Source organism: Mobula hypostoma, chromosome 7 (genome assembly GCF_963921235.1).
Source record: "Mobula hypostoma chromosome 7, sMobHyp1.1, whole genome shotgun sequence".
Lineage (NCBI taxonomy): Eukaryota > Metazoa > Chordata > Chondrichthyes > Myliobatiformes > Myliobatidae > Mobula > Mobula hypostoma.
Window position 1 is genome coordinate 117,594,054 of NC_086103.1, and position 21,739 is coordinate 117,615,792.

The 21,739-nt window shown below is 39.9% G+C and overlaps 1 protein-coding gene and 1 long non-coding RNA gene across 5 annotated transcripts in view; one reads left to right on the forward strand and one right to left on the reverse strand.

Annotated features, from left to right (window-relative positions):
- slc36a4 (solute carrier family 36 member 4) overlaps positions 1-21,739 on the forward strand; it is a 299,790-nt gene that overhangs the window by 170,753 nt on the left and 107,298 nt on the right. The gene's annotated exons all lie outside the window — the stretch shown is intronic.
- Positions 8,174-21,739, reverse strand: part of LOC134349484 (uncharacterized) — a 47,392-nt gene continuing 33,826 nt past the window's right edge. For 2 of the 3 annotated variants that reach the window (XR_010018693.1, XR_010018694.1), the window contains exon 3: positions 8,174-9,675. This is a non-coding gene — a long non-coding RNA (uncharacterized LOC134349484). Of the gene's footprint in view, positions 9,676-10,993; positions 11,431-21,739 lie in introns of those variants that run through there. The other variant, XR_010018695.1, reaches the window with a different exon arrangement.

Here is a 21,739-nt window from a genome sequence, read left to right on the forward strand (position 1 = left end):
TAATCAAATGTGCAGTGCCTGATCTGAATTTAGCACTATGTTTAAATACTTGCGAAGTTAATTAACAATTATACCATAGTATGTTGTCTGTAAACATTCCTTAATGTTCAGTCAGCTTGATGGTGGATGGATGCAGTTCAGCTCTTTGAACTACGGGGAGCCAGCTGTAGGCATTAGAGGAAGGGAAGCTTTTGCCAAAGGGATTGCAAGAGTGTCTTTGATGGGGCTGTTATCAAACACTCTCAAGAACATTTGTGTATGCACATGCAGTCCAAATCCCTTAGCACTATGTTATGTTGCAGTAGGCAAGTGATGGATATTTTGTAAATCTTTCATTGTATTTTTCTTATATTACTGTAAGTAGTGCATACAATATTTACATGCAAGGGAGAGATCCAGCTTCTTTCAGGGCAGAGTTCAGCCAAAGCCTAAGAGGGCTTTAGATTTGCGAGAGACGGTTACAAAAGGCCGACTTTTCCAAGATAAAAGTTTTAAATAGTCTACTGGCTAAGAGGACACAGACAAATGACTGCAACTTTTGGTTTACTACATCCCTTTAGTCTTAATTATAAACTAGAATTTAAAACAATGACAGAACATTAGAAACAACAGGAATTCTGCAGATGCTGGGAATTCAAGCAACACACATCAAAGTTGCTGGTGAACGCAGCAGGCCAGGCAGCATCTCTAGGAAGAGGTACAGTCGACGTTTCAGGCTGAGACTTATTATTGTCTCCATTACAGACATCTCACCCTACAAAAACTCATTTCAGGGAGGTAGCACCATCAATTTGCAGGAGACTTCCGGGAGAGGTGGGATGTCTGCAATAGAGTAGCTCCTTAGCAGCTAGCCAGCTAGTTTAAGTAACGTTAGCTATGCTAATGAACGAATGACACCTGTTACACTCAGCTCAACACGTCTTTTACAGTCTTAACCCATCACGGGCAATAGAAAAGTCACTGTTGCAAACAGTGCAGCGAGCAACACTGTCATTATTTTTTACTCCTGTTAGGCAGGGGTACACTTTAGTGTAGTCTGGGGTGACGTATATTTTAGATTTTCTTTTTTTGGATCTCTCTCTCTCTCTCTCTCTCTCATGCGCCCTCGCTTTTTCTCTCTCTTTCTCTCTTTCACACTCGCTTTCTCTCTCAAAAAAATTGATTTCCGGGACATTTTATATAATTTGCGGGCATCAGGGAGCCACTATTAATATGCGGACGACTCCTGGAACTTCCGGGAGAGGTGGGATGTCTGCCATTATTTTGAAATGCCTTAAAATTAAGTAATGGTGTCGCACAGCCCTGACTTGCATCTTCACTTTCTCATAAATTATCATTTCTTCCTGTTTCTGCTTTCATAACCATTCTTTCAATTGTTTGCCTCAGTCCTCTTCTGCCCTTAGTATCTCAGATTTCAAGGTAGTAATATTATTTTTCTCTCTCTCTACTAGTTAATTGATAACTCTTTCAAATCTTTGATGTGTTTTATTAACAAAATGAATTTAGTTCTCTTTTTCATGCAGTCCTCTCCTCATGATTACTTTACCCTGGATCTGACTTGCTCTGTCTCTTAGCCATTCCATGCCAGACCTGCCTCTGCCAGTTTTCCTGCTTTTATCCTCTGCTTCTGTTGTCTTATACTGCATTAACTCTCTTGCCTCTGAAAATGCTCTGTCTTTATGTTTCTTTTGCTTATTTTGACTCCATTGTCTGCTGTTCATGGGCATCTCAGTCTTGATACAGAGTTTTGACCCAAAACGTTGCCAATTCCTCTTCTCCCCCAGATGCTGCTCGACGCACTGAGTTCCTCCAGCAGATTGTTTATTGCTTCATATTTATGCACCAGCATTCTCCTGTGTCTCCATTGATCCCCCTTCTCCTCTCCCAATTAACAAGTTCCATAGCTCTTAGTGGTTACCTCTCAGGGAATGAGTGTGCCTGGTTGCTTTTCAGCACCTCAATCCACTGCCTGAAAGAGAAATCATCTAAGCAAGCCCAAGCGCTCTTGACACAATTATGGCATCCTCCTACCATCCCCCCAACATTGACCATGCTGAAGCTATTAGGAAGTACCCCATGTAGTACTAGAAGGCACAAGTTGCAACTGTTTACACAGTCGTGATGGGCCCATTGGAAAAAATGAAAATTGCAGGAAACACTCAGCAGATCAGGCTGTCACTGTGGGAAACAAAACAGAAATACACTTCTGTTGATGGCCCTTCATCCTCATTGGGAAGGAGACGAAAGCAATTTGTAGTCAAAGTCATAGAACACTACAGCACAGAAAGAGACCTTTGACCCAGCTAGTCTGTACCATTCTGTTAATCTGCCTAGTCTCATCAACCCACATCTGGACTATAGCTCCCCATCCCCCTCCCAACCATTACCTATCCATATTTCTCTTAAATGTTGAAATTGAACCTGCAGCCACCACTTCTGCTACCAGCTCATTCCATACTCTCACAGCCACCTGAGTGAAGAAGTTCACCTCATGTTCCCCTGAAATATTTCATCTTTCACCTTTAACCCATGACCTCTAGTTGTAATCTCACCCAAACCTCTGGAAAAGTTCTGCTGGCATTTACCCTATCCATACCTCTCATGATTTTGTATACCCCCATCAAATCTCCCCGCATTCTTCTACGCTCAAAGAAATAACGTGTTAACCTATTTAATCTTCCCCTACAACTCAGGTCCTCAAGTTTCTTGTAAATTTTCTCTGCACTCTTTCCATTTTATTGGCATCTTTTTTGTAGGTGGGTGACCAAAACTGCACAAAATACTCTAAATTAGTCCTCACTAATGTCTTATACAACATCAACATAACATTTGAACTCCTGTACTCAATACTCTGATTTATGAAGGCCTAGGAATTATGAATCTGTATTCTCAGATCCCTCTGCTCCACTAGACTCCTCAGTGTCCTACTGCTCACCATGTAAGTCCTATCCATCTGTATTCCATCTGCCATTGTCCTCCCAAAGTGCAACACCTCACACTTTTCTATATTATCTTTAAACTGCTGTTGTTCAGCCCATTTTTCCTGCTACTCTAGATCTTGCTATAATCTTGGTGTCATCTGCAAATTTGCTGATCCAGTTTACCACAATACCATCCAGATCATTGATTACTAACAACAATGGGCCCAGCATCGATCCGTGTGGCACACGACTAGTCACAGGCCCCCAGCCATTGAGGCAACTATCCACTAGCACTCTCTGGCTTCTCTCGAAAGGTCAATGTGTAATCCAATTTACTACCTCATCTTGAACTCAAGTGACTGAACCTTCTTGGCCAACCTCCCATGTGGGACCACATCAATGGCCTTGCTAAAGTCCATGTAGACAACATCCACTGCTTTGCCTTTATCAACTTTCCTGTTAGCAACCTCGGAAACCTCTACTAAAATTGTTAGACCTGATCTACCACACACAAACCCATGTTGACCATCCCTAATCAATCCATGTCTATCCAAATACTTATATTTCTGGTCTCTCAGAATACCTTCCAATAACTTACCCACTACTGATGACAGGCATAAGGCTGATTTATACTCGTGCATCAAATGTACGTCATAGGTACGGCATAGCAGCGTACCCTACGCTGTATTCTACGCCAACCCTACGCGGTAGCCTAACGCGCACCTCTCCCAATATATAACTATGCATTGCGGCGCCGCAGACTGCAACAACTGTGATTGGTCCGCTTGGTAGCATCGCATTTCCTCCTACGCTGTAATAGCTTGCCATTGGGCGACTGAAGGGCAGGGAAGGAACTCTAGCTGCAATGCTTTCCATAAAGCTTTACAGACCTCTGAAATTATGGAGGACCCTGTGCTTGATGCCAGTTTGTAGCTAGCTGCTACAGCCTGTTGATTTCCACCTGAAGCTAAAACTGGAATGGTGATTGCCAGTTTCAGAGTATACTGTGCGTACACTGATGCAAAATAAATGGTTGGAGACGATGAACCAAATCGTTAAATCTACCTGTCGACATCCAAAAATATTTGAAATGCATTTCCTCGTTCATGTTTCTCAGTGGCTGGACAAGCACAGAAAATTCACCCTCCTTCAGCTTCAGTCGCCACTGTTTGAAGTTTGAGTTTCTTCGTGTTGAAACTCAACACAGTGGCATAGAAACCCCATCGTCAACTAGCGTCTTGGTGGTGAATTGCAGAGCGATGCAGACGCACCAATGCACAAGTATAAATGTTCACAATGGCGTAGCCCACTTGCGTAGGCTACGGTGCAAGCTAGTACGCACAAGTATAAATCAACCTTTACTGGCTTATCATTTCCTGGCTTATTCTTACAGCATTTTTAAAACAACAGAACAACATTAGCTGTCCTGCAATCCTCCAGCACTTTACCCATGTCTAAGGACATTTTAAATATCTTTGCTGGGCCCCATTAATTTCTGCAGCAGCCTTCCACATGGTCCAAGTTAACACCTTGCCATGCCCTCGGGACGTATCCACCTTAATTTCCCTCAAGACAATAAACATTTTCTCCTCTGTGATCTGTATATGGTGAATGACCTCCCTTTTCTAGACTATGTATTCATCTCCCATGCAAATACAGATGCAAACAATTCATTTAAGTGGTCCCCCATTTCTTTCAGCTCCATGCATAGATAGCCACTCCTATCCACCTACTCTTATTATGTCTGTAGAAGCTCCTGGGATTCTCCTTTACCTTGTCTGCTAGAGCAACCTCACGCCTTCTCTTAGCCCTCCTGATTTCCTTCTTAATTGTTTTCTTGCATTTCTTTTACTCTTCAAGTTTGTCATTTCCTCCTTCCTGCTATGCATCTCCTTAACCATGCCCTTGATATCTCTTGAAAACCAAAGTTCCCTAAACTTGCTATCCTTGCCTATTTGTACTCTCAAAATTTCACTTTTGAAGGTGTCCCACTTACCAAGTACACTCTTGCCGGGAAGTACCCTGTCCCAGTCCACACTTACCAGATCCTTTCTGATACCTGCTGATAGAGTGGATGTGGAGAGGATGTTTCATATAGTGGGGGAGTCTAAGACCAGAGTACACAGCCACAGAACAGTGGGAGGTCCATTTGGAATGGAGATGAAGAGGAATTTGTTTAGCCAGAGAGTAGTGAATCCGTGGAATCTGTTGCCACAGGTGGGTTGTGAAGGCCAAATCATTAAGTATATTTAAGGACGCAAACACGAGAAATTCTGCAGATGCTGGAAATTCAAGCAACACACATCAAAATTGCTGGTGAACGCAGCAGGCCAGGCAGCATCTCTAGGAAGAGGTACAGTCGATGTTTCAGGCCGAGACCCTTCATCAGGACTAACTGAAGGAAGAGCTAGTAAGAGATACATACATTCTTTCTCTCTCTCCTTTTTCTCCCTCTGTCCCTCTAGACAGCCCAAAACGTCGACTGTACCTCTTCCTAGAGATGCTGCCTGGCCTGCTGCATTCACCAGCAACTTTGATGTGTGTTGCAAGTATATTTAAGGCAGAGCTTAATAGGTTCAGGGCACAAAGGGATACGGGGAGATGGCAGGAGACTGGGGTTGAGAGGGAAATGGATCTGCCATGATGAAATGATGGAGCAGACTTGATGGGCCAGATGGCCTACTTCTGCTCCGATATCTTATGGCTTATTGGAAAACTTAATAATTGCATTGAATTTGCAATATTTTTAAACATTATCATTAAGTGTGTGAAATAGAAGGCTCTAATCTACTCAAGTAGAGTGGAAAGCATTAGCAATTAGATCAGTAATACTTCAGTGCTTTGTAAGCATGAATACCTGTGCTAACATTTAATATATATTGATGAAAGTGAAAATGTTTTAACTAAGTTTAATTAATTTTCTAGAAAAGCGAACCCCCACCCCACCAAATGAAGAGGTTGGCTGTGTTACAGGAATAAAGAGGGAAAGATTTGATACAAAGAGTTAAGCATGGAAAATGAGCAGGTTGGATTAAAAATAAATTAGTTGTAATATCTATCAGTAATTTACTACATGTCAGAATGAAACACTATGAATTTAATTGCTTCATTTCTCTAGCAGAGGTCATAATTAATTTCCATAACAATTATTGTATAAGGTACTGACACTCAAATTTATAATCCCTAAATCTCTACATCCTGCTTACTGGGCACGGTATTCATATCCATCAGTAATTCCCTTTGTCTGCTGAACTTGTACAAAACAGTATGCATCATTAACACACTGTTATTTGCAGGGACGGCCTCATATAGACTGTTTTTCTCCAGGACTGGCCAAGACGTTCTGACATTTTTATTTTTTATTTCACTGTGCTAGATTGGAAGGTTTATGAGAAATTCCATTGGAATATTTAACCAATGGTTTCACTGAATATTCAGCAAAAAGGAAAACACGATTATTTCTTGTCTTTATATATATTTTCTAAGTGCATCCAGCTAATAAATGATTGTTGAGATTATTCTATTATAACAGGGTTCAGAGCATACTCAGTTTTTCTAGGAGGCATGGATTATTTCCTCTTCCTGTGACAGAGTTCAGAGCAGGGTATCTGTTTTCAGATTCTGCTGGCAAGCTGGTCAATTGTAGTCTCAGTTGTCCTGGGACAGGAGTCTGATGTTGCTCCTAATCTTCAAACATTCTTCCTCAAAGGTGTCATGTAATGAACTTCATTATTCATGTCTGCCTTGATTGAGGGGTAGTTTCGCATCGTCCAGTTACAGTAGAAGCACAGAGGCATATAGCTAATGTTCCCAATTCCATCATATAGGATATTTCTTTGTTTGAATTGTAAAGAAAGTGCATGATAATTTCATCAATTTCTGTTGCAGCCTCCAGAAATAGTTATGAATCCATGAATGGACCCTTTGCTTTTGAAACGCAGATTGCATCTTTTGCATTGCCCTTAATAATACTAAACAGAAGCTGTACACTGGAATTTAAGCACTGGTCAAACTGATATTCATTCGAGGTTCCCATGATTAAATAGCTACCATTACATAAATAGGTTTAATGATCAATAGGAAAAGCAGAATAGTATTGATGACGGCCACAGCAATATATACAAGACTATTTTTTTCTTCATGACAATCTCTTCGTCACCACCTGACTGCCACCTTTGAAGTGAGACCACACTGTCAAGGCAAATGCTTAAGAGATATTGCCAGTCCAAAAAGGTCCCATTAACATCTTGACATATATCCAAGAAAAGTATAGTAGCAAAGATTGGAATAGCTGCTAAATATTTAAGAATTAGATATAATGAAAGCAAAAATGCAGATATCCTATGTCAACAAATGCAAGACAGTGAGCAATGACTCTGCTAAGATAGTAAAGGAGAGATACAACATAGAAACAGGTGCTTTGAATTGTTGATTCTGCACTGACCTACTTTACATTGATCCTACATTAATGCCACTTCTATCATTCACAAGGGCAACTGGAAGAAGAGCTAGTAAGAGATTTGAAAGTGGGAGGGGGAGGGGGAGATCTGAAATGATAGGAGAAGACAGGAGGGGGAAGGGATGGAGCTAAGAGCTGGAAAGTTGATTGGCAAAAGGGCTTTCAGTTAATCCTGATGAAGGATCTCGGCCCGAAACATGGACTGTACCTCTTCCTATAGATGCTGCCTGGCCTGCTGCGTTCACCAGCAAATTTTATGTATGTTGCTTAAAATTCCAGCATCTGCAGATTTCCTCATGTTGTCATTGTAAATGTTGCTGTAGTGCAGTCATTCTCTTCTTGAAAGTCGCTGATGTAAACTGTAAATATTAGAGGATCCAGCATGATCCCAGTTACTATAACTCCAAAATTGAATCATTTATTCCATGTCTCTGTCTGCTTTAGTTAGCCAATCACCTATCCGTGCTAACATTTTACCCCTAGACTATTGCACACTTGTGCAATACCTCTTTTCTGTGGCACTCAATAAATGCCTATGCAAATCCAAATACTCCGCATCAACTCATTCCCCTTTATTCACTCTGCAGTTTTATACCCATAAAGAACTCTAGCACATGTATCAAATACAAATTTCCTTTCATAAAACCTTGTTGACTCTGCTTGATTCACTTAGTTTTCTAAATTTCCTGTTTTTTAATGAAATTACTAATGGATTTCATGCATTTTCCCCAATAAGAGATGTTAGGCTATCCATCTTCTCGTTTTCTGCTTTCTGTTTTCCTTCTTACTTGAATAGATGTGTTATATTTTTGGCTTTCCCAAACTCTTGAGACTTTTTTTATTTTGCTAGTTTTCTAAATTGGTGTATTAAATGAACTAGAAGTATGATTAGTCATTCATTGTGAATCACCACTCATCAAAGATTGTTGCAAATTGTAATTAAGATTGCAATTTATTTTTATATTGAATTCAGCTAGCTATGATGTACTGTATGTGACTTGTACATTTCCAGAAGATGGTAGTTGCTTCTGGGAAAGCTACAGAAAACAAAATATAAACCAAAGACAAACCTACAAATAATAGATGGTTAATATTGTGCATTTCAAACATAAACATAATGTAAGAAGATATTTTGGCACTGTGGTCAAAGATGAATCCTTTAGCAATTATTTTACACCCATGAAAGAGCCAAGTATAAGGACCAGCATCTGTGGAGGCAAAGGGATGGTTGATGTTTTGGGATCAAAACCCTGCATCAGGACTTCACTCTAAGAATCAGGTTTAATTCATCAGCATATGTCGTGAAATTACTTGTCTTTGCTGCAGCAGTACAATGCAATAGAAAAAAAGTCATGTGAATTACAGTAAATATATATATTAAGTAGTTAAGTAAGTAGTGCAAAAGTAGAGACAAAAAAGTAGTGAGGTAGTGTTCATCAATGTCCATTCAGAATTTGGATGGCAGAGGGGAAGAAGCTGTTCCTGAATCATTGAGTGTGTGCCTTCAGGCTCCTGTACCTCCTCCTTGATGGTGGCAATGAGAACAGGTCAAGCCCTGGGTGATGGGGGTTCTTAATAATTGATGATGCTTTTCAAAGGTTTCAAAGGTACATGTAAAGTCAGAGAAGTGTATACAATATACATCCTGAAATGCTTTTTCTTTGCAACCATCCACGAAAAGCAGAGGAGGTGCCTCCAAAGAATGAATGATAGTTAAATGTTAGAACCCCAAAGTCCGCCCCCCCCAGCTCCCCTCCCTCCCGCCCATAAGTGGCAGCAAGCAACGATCCTCTCTGCCCTCACTGGCACCGCCACCGAACACTCAAGTGTGAACAGAGCAACAGCAAAGACACAGACTTGCAGTACTCCAAAGACTGCTCATTCACTCGGTATTTGACACACCACAGGCTCTCTCTCTCCCTAATAAGGGAGAAAGGGGTGTCTCCTTTTCACAGCAAGAGGGGAGGCATAACAAACAACTCGCTGATTTATGATGTTAAAAGTCCGTTTCGTCGCTTTTTCCGAGCTCTGTGCCCAAGGATCTCAGGTCTCCAGGCACACAGCCTCAGATCTTCCATCTCCCACAACACACCAATCTCTTGCCCAGACACTAACCTCCAATTCCCCCTGTCTCCAGAGCCACGAAATCTCTGACCTTCGAAGATGAGCGAAGCTCTTAGGCCACGTCCTTGGCATGTCGAATAATGGCCAGTCGTGAAACCCTGAGAGCGGGTCCCATTTCTGCAAAGAACTGAAGTCAATGTGTAACTCCATGTCAGGGTCTTCAAAAGAACCCTGAAAGGGAAAAATAGAGATATTAAAGGTGGAAGTAGAGCTGTTTCCGAAGATGTAAGCAAAGGAGTTGCCGTTAGGTGCCATTGTCCTAAACTTTTTTGAGGCATTGCTCCTTGTACATGTCCTGGATACCATGCAGGCTTGTGCCCATGATGAAAGCTGACTGTGTTTACAATTCTCTGCAGCTTATTATCATTACCAGAAGTATTTTAGGTTTTTAAATGGGTAACCCTGGCAAATATCTAAAATATGCAACAGGATTTTTATTAATTTATGTAAAAGTCCCACATCTGCAGGAGACCTTCCTGTGAATTCATAATATACAAGCATGTTCTTGGCTGTATACTACTTTTGACACCTCCTCAGGCTTCAAATATGCCCATTCCTGTGTTTCTCTATTTGACCCATTTCCTGATTACTGCTGGCTGTAAGATAATAGGCCCAAAGTTGGAGGCTTGAAATAGGAGAACTCCCAGTAGAAGTGCCAAGAATGTTTGTTAATCATTGAAGTGAAACATCACAGGCTAAGTTTTCATCCAAATTCCTACCTACATCCCACAACAAGACTGCACCATTAACCTTAATTCCTCTCAATGACACTAAGTATATCTGTACCATGCTTTTTGCACTCTAACAGACTGAATTAAGATAAAACGTGGCCATTTTTCATTAATAAGTGGAATGAGTTACAGACAGACTAAAATGCTCAAGATTAAATGTGTTTATTGTGATGAGTGCAACTGATCCTGGATTTGCTTCTAAAATAAGAACAACTTTGTTCTTTTTCGTCACTTTCCAGAAAACCCACAAAAGCTGCAGTCTGTAGACTGCCTCAAGACTATGAACTCTTCAGTTCTGAGAATTAGTCAATCAACCGATTCTCTGGAATTAAAAATGTTACTGAAACAGGAAAAATATTTCACACTTCATTGGAGTTTTTTTTGCATTCCCCACAAAATTATCAATTTGATTGTGATCAATGTAGATGATGCATTTGCTGAAGCTTAGTCTCAAAACTTAATATTTAAATTATTTTTGGGCAGTATATCCAAAGGAAGTTTTTGAGAATTGTATTTTTTACTATTCATTTTAAATATTTGTAATATTGACTGAATATTAATGCAGATCCAGTTTCAAGGATACAATGCAATATTTAATTTTTTTAAATAGTATTCTATTAAACCTTAAGAGCAGGCTTTAAAAAGGTTTATGATGCTTATGTTTTTCTATATATTAACATTCAACATACATTACAATTGGTTCAAAACATTTAATATAAATTTGCACTATAGGAAACTATTGAGATTTAAGTCGGGAGTCTCCCAAATAATACAACTACAAGTTCCAGACAGTAATTTAAGACAGCTACAGAATTCCTTCACCTACTTTCAACATTTAAGGTAATTAATATGACAAATACTTAGCACATTTAGATTTTACAGTTTTCTGGTTATGTGCAATGTTCTATGAAGCATAATGAAAAGGATGCAGTAAAACATGGCAACAAGTGCTATTTTTGTCATTCCTCTATGTCTCATCATGATGTGCCTTGGAAATTGAAGATGACTTAATTCCTCTTGGATTTTGTGGATTCTATTCTGGCTAATGTAGAAACTACAAACTCTTCCACAGATGTGACAGGTGGTAGCCATTGGTTTCGGAAGGTGGTCCTCTCAGTTCACTGCTTACGTAGGGTTTTTGTGCGTGCTCCATTCACATAGCCTCAAGCTTTCGGCACCATCTTGAATGTTCCTCCTGTTTGAGAGGTCATAGGCAAAAGATCTGCAGTATTAGTAGGGATATTGCATTTCTTCAAAGAGGGCTTGACCACATTCTTGAACCCTTTTCTCTGTTTTGCCTGGAAACCTTTTCCCGTGATGGTGCTTGGGATAGAATAGCTAATTCAGGACTCTGATGCTGGGCATGCCAAAGATCTGTCCAATATAGTTGAGTGAATATAACTGGGGATTCAGTGCTGGAGATATTGGTCTGGCAGAGGACACTGACATTGATTCTCTTATGCTTCAGTAGCTACCCACACAAATATTAGCACTGCTGGTAGACAGATTGCATGGGACACTTGCATTCTGGTTTTGGTCAGCTACTGAAAAGTTACCAAAAGTTTAATAAAACATGATAAAACTTTGCATATTCTCTTTTCTGAAAGGCTGGACACAACCAATGACTGTCCAGATATTTCTAGAGTGCCTAGAAGGTAACAGAAATGTGCAATATTAAAATCACTCTGAAATGTCAATGACTTTTAATAATGGCTTTCTCTCTAATCATGTAAACCTCCAAACTGTATCCTCCATTCAAAAAGAATAGTGATGAATAGAACCAGACCAGAGCTAGAACTGGTAATTGACTTATTAGTGCCATGTGCATGAGAGATCGTGAAAAACCTTTGTTTTATGTGCCATTCATATTATTTTGAAACCCAAGTATATTGATGCAGTACAAGGGAAAAGTAATAATGCAGAATATAGTGTAACCCTTACAGAGAACCTATAATTCAGGAAGTCAATAAAGTGCAAGGTCCACAATGAGGTAGCTTGTGAGGCCAAGAGATGATCTTTATGGTACAAGAGGTCTGTTCAATAGTGATATACAGCAACAGTAAGATAGAAGTGAACACTGTTTTACAGACACACATATAAAGAATGACAGCAGTGTGAAAAACCAATAGAAAGAAAAATGAAATGTAACAGAAAATCTATTGTAAAGGAATTGAAATTGAGTTGCACAGTATAGGGGTCTGGAAATGTCATTGAATCATGAATTGTTAGAGCATGCAAACAGGTGAATAGGCTCAGATGCGCTGTATCTGTCCTGGCATTTCCTCCACGTGAATTACCTGCTTTTCTTCTATTTTCCTACTCATGCACAATGTTTTTTCATATTTTAGTCTTTTCAAGCAAAAGTTCAACTTCCTTTTAAATGAATATTTAGCTTTAATAGTGGCCATGAACTCATTTTTTAAAAATATACTTTTACCATACCTGAATCCATCTTCACAGAATAAATCAAAAAGTGGGTGCATATTCAATACAATATCTCTTTTGCTAACTACAAGTCAATATTTGGATCCCAGCGTGCATATTCAATACAATATCTCTTTTGCTAACTACAAGTCAATATTTGGATCCCAGCTCCCACAAAATCAGCACAGTGGGAAAGAAAGTTCAACGACCTTATCAAACTTGACATTGAAATATTGCAGTCAAATGCTATCCTTGTTCTTCTATCCCCACTTTCCTTCACATTTCCACAATGTCACATCACTACTTGCCCTCATAACTGCACACACAAGAACAAGCATTTAACTTCAATCTGAGCGAATGGGAACCGGCATAGATATAAATATGCTTTATGACCAGAGATACTGCCAACCATTAATTATATCTAATATACCATTTCAAAACTTAGTTGCATCTCTCTTGGCAAGGGATTTCATTTTAAGTAAGTATAACAAAAGTATCAAAAAATATTCATTTCTTGTTCTTTTCTGATTCAGCAGCAAGTGGCATCTGCAAACAAAGGATGCACTTTACACGTATTAAAGGTTAAAGATATTACTTGATTAGAGTTATATGAAGAATACAAAATGGAGAGAAAGAAAAATGATTAATAAGTTAGTGAAAGAGAAAAAAAAATTACTTGATCAATCATTAAGCCTCCACACAGTTACTGCCCGACAGCTTTGCCAGTCTCTGTACCCATCCCCCACCACCACCAACCCCCCCACCCCGTCCTTGTCTCTATCTCCAACTCTTCACAAGAGTCCTGATGCAGCCAAAGGGAATAATCCTCCTTATGCAAGGAATTTTCCCCCCTTTTATATCCTTCAAAAATCTGTCATATCATTTTCCTCAGATTTTATGCCAGGCAAAAATGTTTTTCTGTATTATCTACTCTCAAGGCTGCGGTCAAGTATTCACACTAAGTTCCCAAAACATTGCTGTGGACTGGTTCCCTTGTACTTTCTCACATTCCAGACCAACACCATTTTGTCTTACAGCATTCCATTTTGTATTACTCATTTTAGCACATACCAGGGATGAATCAAATTATTCTTTCCTATGGTAATTTAAAAAAAAAGAAAATATTGAAAACACGAAGGTAAGGAGGTATCTGTGGAAAGAGAAACAGCTAATATTTCTGTTCACACACAGTTAATCTGAATTGGGAAAGAGAAAAGCCAAGTTAGTTTTAAGTTGTAGAGGATGAGTAGATAAGACAAAGGGAATGTCAGAAATGAGATGAGACACGGGCTACAATGGGGAATAAGATGTGAGTGTTTGTCTCGTAAATAGTTCAATGGGGTAGTTAGAGAAAGAATGAAAATGAAAAAGAAAATCAAGGAAGAGACATTAGGAAGTGGGAATACAAAGAATAATAATTTTTGCAAATATTTAGAGCTGTAGGAATACCCAGCAAGTCAGGCATACTGATGGGAAGGGAAATAAAACTGAGCCAATATCACAGGGGGATGATTCACAGAAGTAGTAACCATTTCCAATACAGAAAGAGAAAACAAATTGTATGAAATTTTAAAATTCATTACTGAGCCAAGAATGCTAGATGGTCCCCAGAGAGACGACAAGATATTGTTGCTCAAACTTACATTGGGCATTAATCAGATAACTTCTCACAGCTTATCCTCATGGCTACTCTAACCTCACCCTAACATAGACATTCTCATTGTCTTATCCATCTCCCCTACCCCACACCTCTTTTTATTTTTTAAAGCTAACTTGTTCATTCTCTTATCCGGTTCTGATGAAGGGAAATCAAAATACCACAGATCAAAGATCAGGTGTAGCCTGATATAATAACTCTATTTCTCTTTCCACAGATATTGAGTGCTTTGAGCATTTTTTTTTACTTTATTTTAGAAATCTGATTTTCTTTTAATTTCATTGAGTAACATTTTCAGTCACGTAAGTAAAGTCTGTAAATATTTAAAGTTCTTGCAAGTTGTTGAATGAATTAACAAGATACCAACTAAGCACTCTGTGGAAGAGCAGTGTTGCATCGACAATAACTTGTGGAGATTTGCCTTTAACTTCTATGTCTCTGTTCCAGAGGTAGTTGTCAGATTTTGTTCATTAACTGAGCAATCATTGAGATTTTCACTGTTGTTCTTATTATAAGTTCCAGGCCATCTGTTTAACACATGACCCAACAGTTGCATTGCATTGATGACGTCTAATTATCTCCATATCTTCCAGGGTTGTGACCAACTGTTAAAGGGAGGAGCAGTAAAATATTTGTTTTATCATTGACTCTAAATTTCTTATCTAAATACCAGTAGCTTAAAATGAGTTAATATTATAGGTATATTTAATTAAACAAAATTTACAGATTTTCATTTTAATGTTGCCAAATGTCTGTGTCTGTTATAGAGTCATAGAGTAATACAGTGTGAAAGCAGGCCTTTTGGCCCAACTGGTCCGTGTTGAGCACAGTATTCTCCCTGCTAGCTCCAGTTGCCCACACTTGGGCCATAACCCTCCAAGCCCTTCCCCTCCTTGTACCTATCCAAATCCCTCTTAAAAGCTGCACTTGTACCCACCTCGAACATTTCCAATGACATTTCATTCTAGGTACCCACTATCCTATGTGTAAAGAAGTTACTTCTCAAGTCTCCTTTCAATTTCTCCCCTCTTGCATCTATGACTTCTAGTTTTGGACTCCCCAACCCTGGGAAAAACTATAGCCATCCAACAAATCCATATCCCTCATAATTCTATAAACATCTATGAGGTAACTTGTCATTCTCCTGCACTCCAGGGAATAAACATCCAGTGTGGCCAACCGCTTCCTATAACTCAGGCCATCTAGTCCAGGCAGCACCCTCATAAATCTCTTCTGCACCTTCTTCAGCTTGCTGATGTCCTTCCCATAACAAAACTGTACACAAGGCTCCCAAGTGTGGCCTCACCAATGACATGTAACTGCAACATAGATACTGTCACCATTTGCCAATGGATTGCATTTAACATTCTCCTTCCAAGGTCAATGTTGTGGTCAGAGACTCATCTGGTCTTTGAGGTCATCAAAATAAAAAGCTTTAATTAAGTACAGGATTAGGAGGTCTGGTGATAGACTCTTCCTAGACATCATATATATTAAGATTTATATTTTAATGCTACAATATTTATATCTGACAAATGATTGACAGCCTAACAAATGTGACATGACTTTGTTGGCCTAGATGGCCAGGTTCTTATTCTGAGATTTCAGATGGTCCTATGCCTAAGTCTGAGACAGAGGCTATTTGTGTTTACTCTAGAGGTTCCAATGCTTGGGCCATTCGTCTATTGCTTCCCTCCATCCATGGCTGTTTCATGCCTCTCTGTAGTACATTAATCTCCCTTCTCCTCATATCATAAGTTAATTATAGTTTGTGCTTTCTTTACTATACTTCTTCCTTATCCAAACTGACAATGGGACAGAATTTATTGTTTAAACCAACATATCTAAAAATACTTAGTGTTATTTATTTACAAAGTTAGTAGCATCTTCTGATAAATGCAAACATAACAATAAATTAAAATTGTCCTGAGATGTTTGATTGAAATCTATTGCTTCAAATTTAGCTTTGCAAAGACAACAGCTCACTCTCTATCAGCCCACTCATATTGAATAAGAACACCACCATGTATTTATATTGCATTTTTAATAAGGAACATGTCCCAAAGTGCTTTATAGGAATGCTACCAGACAGAATTTAACATTAGGACATGTAAAAAAATATTAAAGCAGGTAAGGTTGCTCAAAGATATGGATTTTAAGGAACATCTAAACTGGAAGCAGAGGACTCTTAAGAAGGAAACTCAGAGCTTAGACCTTGGCAGTTCAAGACATATCAAACAGGACTGGAGCAAGGAAAATGATGTATGATTCATGTATTTATTTGTTCAAAGTTCAAAGAACGTTTATTATCAAAGTATGTATACATTATACAACCTTAAGATTTGTCTCCTAACAGGCAGCCATGAAACAAAGAAACCATAAAAAAAATGTCAAACATCCAATGTGCAGAGAGAAAAAAGCAAGAAACACACCAGGCCCTTAAAAAAGAACCCATATAAAATAAAAAAAATAAAAAGAGAACATTAAACACCCAATGTGCAGAAAAATAAATGCAAGCAAATAGTGTTCTGAAGTGAAGTCCACGAGAGACCCATAGTTCAGCGCAGAGCCGAGTAAACCTTGTGGAGCAGCAATATGTCCCTCGCCTCAGTCCCTGACACCCTGACCTTTTTAATCTGGCCCAGTGTCTGGGTTTAATCACCCTGATATGCTCTGGGATCTGGATCTCACCGCCTCGATTGGGCCTGTAACAGACCTTTCTGATTCCATATTGCACTTAAGTCTCCATCCAAACATCAAATTCAGTCGAATCAGTATACTCAAGACAAAGCTTGCAGAGAATATTAGAGATACTTAATTTCAGCCTGAATATCCTGTATAATGTGGTGTTTGTGCAAAGCATTTGTATGTGGAGAGGTGGCAGGGTGAAATGATAGCTCCGTTACTGCAAATTCTCATAGCATATTGGGCTCACTGTGGAATTAATTCCTTTAAACTAAAATCAAAATATGTCTGATTTTGCCAGGTTGAAACAAAAGTTAAAATGCTGAACATTCTTGGAGAAACTGGACTTGATTAAATTATTCCTGACTTCTCCAGTTAATTACTGTACCATATAATGGGTATTTTCTATAATTTTACGTTTCTCTATGATTGGTTTCTCTATGATTACAGCTCTTGATTGCTAAATGTGTGTTAACAGACGTGGAATATTTAGCAGACCACCCAGAGAGTGGTCAGGAAAATGGAAAATGATGCCAGGAGAAGTGGCTGAGGGAGATACATTAACAGTATTTAAAAGGTACTTGGGAAGGTACACGGATAGGAATGGTTCAGAGCAGGGATCCCAACTTGGAGTCTGCAGACATCTCAGTTAATGGTAAGGGTCCATCGTATAAAAAAGGCTGGGACCCCCTGGTTTAGAGGAATGCAAACAATTGGGACTAATGTAGATGGGAATCCTGGTCCGCCGTTGAATCAGACAGGCCAAAAAGCCTGTTTCCATGCTGTGCACATCTACTCCGTGACTTTATTTGTGGAATGTTGACAGCAAGTAGGAAGATGCAGTGGAAGGGTAGAATTAGATTAGATTATGAGGACACACATTCCTCTTTTATTGTCATTTAGTAATGCATGCATTAAGAAATGGTACAATGTTCCTCCAGTATGATATCACAGAAACAGAAGACAAACCAAGACTGGAAAACTGACAAAAACCACATAATTATAACATATAGTTACAACAGTGCAAAGCAATACCGTAATTTGATAAAGAACAGACCATGGGCACGGTAAAAAAAAGTCTCAAAGTCCCCAACCACAGCCAACTCTTGAGTCTGTCCGAAAACTTTGAGCCTCCGACACCGAGCACCATCTCTGCCGAGTGCTTCGACCCCAGCCCCGGCCACCAAGCAACAGGCAAAGCTGAGGATTTGGGGCCTTCCCCTCCGGAGATTCTCGATCACACAGTAGCAGCGGCAGCGAAGCGGGCATTTCAGAAGTTTCTCCAGATGTTCCTCCGTGCTTCTCACGTCTGTCTCCATCAAATAAGGATTGTGCACAGCATCCTACTTCACAAATACAGATATTCACCAGAGAGGCCGCGCACGCTGTGTGGCGTCGCCGTCTCCTCCTCCCCCAAAACTGAGCAATATTACATAGCAGTAAATTTTTGTATGGTGAAACTTAAAAATGCAAACATATTAATAGTTACAAAAGTAATATATAAACATCTAAATAGTTGCCAATATCAGTTTGGAATCTGAATATAAAAGAAAAATCCAAATGATCATAAGTGAATTCAGCCTTTGGCTCTAAGTATATCAAGCTGAAATTTGAAACACCTATTTTCTGAATATATTCTCTGCATCTGAACTGTGAGGGTTGACACTCCCCACACGTTGCAGACCCAGAGCAAAGGGGCGAAGCAGAAAGAGGCCTAAAGTAAAGTGTATCTTGGAATGGGTTTGGCTGGAATGTAAGATCAGGGTTGGGTTAGAGGCTGCAAATTAACAATTTGAGCTTCATAAACCATGCAGCTAAGATTCTGGGAGCTGAAGGTCAGGGGATTGAGAGTTGTGGAGAGTGTAGTTGCATGGCAAGAAATCAGAAGGGAGCAGAGCGAGATGAGGAGGCGGGCAGTAGGAATATGGAGAGGATGCAGTGCTTCTGTTAGGGGAAGGAAAATACTGGCAGCCTAAAGAGCGGCAATGGTGGCAGTGTTGAATGGCAGCTGTGATGATGTTGATGTAGGAGGAATGGCAGTGATGCAGGGATATGGGGGGAAAATGATGATAATGTGGAGGAATGCTGTCTGGATGGAGTGGTGTGATGGGATGTGGTGGAGGAATGACGGTAAGAGTGCATTAGCGATAGAGGCTGGAGTGGTGGTAATGCATTGAATATCAATGGTTTTGAAAGAAGAAACTTCAGCAATTTAGTGGGAAATGGAATATTGTAGGGAAGGCATGGTTGTGTACTTGATAGATGGATCTGTGATAACCAAGAAAATGTGTGACAGCATTTCTTAGATGCTGGGGTTGGGATGAGGGTGGAGGGGTGGTCATGCACAGTGAGAGGTGACGTTGACGAATGGGAGAGAGCAGGAAGGGTGGAGTGGGTTGGTGATGTGGGAGCTAATCTGTTTGTGACTGGTAGAAGGTTTTTGTTGAACTTAGTTGGCAACATTCAGGCCAGGTTGCATTCCAGTCTAGTTTAGCATTACTCACTTCATCAGAGGATTATTGCTGAGCAGTGGCCCTTTGCTTCTCCTTGCTGCTGCTACTCAACCATTCTCTCGTGTTTGTGACTCATTCAACACCACTTTTTAACTGACCAATCCGTTGGATCAGGCATCATTGGTTCAGCAAGGACATCCTGCACAAGCCAAGGAAGATGATTTCTTTTCATTTCTCATAGTGAAGTCCTTAATGCTTTTCTAAATTTACTGTAAACACTGTACAGAGAAAATCCCCACCCAGTATGTGTTACTCACATTGCTTTTTGAAGTTGTGGTTATGTTGATAAATTAAAGTAGTTTTGTACTCCAGGTATGCATCTACTTAGTCTAGAGTAGGCTGCCAACCTGATAGCAATTAGTAACAAATTACCAATCACTTTGAATTGCTGATTGCACCTACAGAGCACCAGGACAGGGTTAAGTAAACTAACTCAATTTAAATTCAGGACAGAGTTAAACAGAGTGGCAGTGATGGCAGTGTTGAATGGCAGCACCAGAATTAAGTCCTATGTTCTTTTCCTCTGTGGACATGTATTTTATAAATCACATGCATGCAATGGTAAAATGTGGTCTATTCATAATTCTAATGAACATTAACACATTCTTGGACTGTTTAGAACAAATTCCTGAATGTTGAATGGAGTTCTCCTTGGTGATAATTATTGGCCAAATATCACAATTTATAACAAAGTTAATTATATAAGTCTCTTACAGTCTAATTTTATGGGCTCTTTTGAAGGAGTATACATGCATTTAAAATTCTCTTGGTGTTGTGGTTTTCTCTGAAGAAATATATATATATTAATTTCCCTGTGATACCTCTTGCTGTGCTTATCTTTAACTTACGGTGGTTTGAAAAGTAAAGCCAAATGTGTTAAATGAGAAAGTGAAATCTTTGCAAAGAATGAGATCCGAAACATCAGTAGTTTCTTCAAACCCTTAAGTTTGTGTGCACTGTGTACGCAAAGTGTACACTTTGGTACACATTATACCAAAATAAAGCAATGCCACAAAAGGTTTAGAATAACATAAAAACATCTTGAAATTGAAATAGAGAGAGCTAGATCAGAGTAGGACTTGTTACGTACCCCATAACTGGGTTGCCAAACCAGCAGAAATGGACCACTCAGATGGAGTCTGGATTACTGGAACTAAGAAAGTTTTATTAAAGAAATAAGCAACACAGTACTCTAATCAAAAGGATAATAAATGCAACAGTTCAGCAATGATAAACACACATGTACACAGAACTAGGATAATAGGATCAATCAAGCTCTATCGCAGTCTAGGGGTAAATGACCAGCTTCAAGTGACGCTAAGTTCAGTTCAATTGAGTTCAGTTCAATTCGCAGTAATCACTGTTGTGCCGTTGGGCGGGGAAAAGGGCGAAAGCGAATGAACATTCCAAACGGATTCCACACAGACCTTCGATATTCCTCGCAGTTAGCTTTTGGGCGAGTCCTTGGTAATGTCTTCTGAGGTCACCGACTGTGACCCCTCCGTTCCAGACACGATCGTTCTTCAGCGGTGAACCCGGCACCCAGGCAAGGGCGGACACACACCAGGTTCCCGCCGACCGTATCTTTCCACCCTGTGCGTCTATCGCTGGTCCCACGACCAGACCTCCAGAACTCCCACCGACTTGTGGGGGGCGCACCGCTTCCAGGGTCTCGTTACCTCGTGGCGTCGTGTGTCGTGTCTCAGCGAACCTGCCCCTTTTTATCCCCCTGCTGGGGTATCGCCTGTCCATCACACTTCAAACAGTTCAGGGTTCAAAAGGAGCCGGTCTTGACAATACTCAGACCGGTGTCTCCTTCCGTTAAACTCTCTCGTCTCTTCATTAACATTTCCAAATGCTGCTCCATTGTCTTACTTATCTCTCTCTCCTGAAGACAGGTGGCAGATCAACTGTTGATCCCACTGATGCTAGAACAGGACAGTTAACATCTTAGTCTATGTGTACTTTTGTAACCCTCTTTCGTCACAGACTGGAAAGGTAAATTGAAGTGACAGGTAACACACATCAAAGTTGCTGGTGAACACAGCAGGCCAGGCAGCATCTCTAGGAAGAGGTACAGTCGATGTTTCGGGCTGAGACCCTTTGTGACAGGTGACTGGATGCTCAGATTCAACCTTTGGGTCTGCAATGTGATCGCCAGTGTAGTGGAGACCACTTCATGAACTCTACACAAGACAAGCAAATGAATTTATGGATCCAGGGAT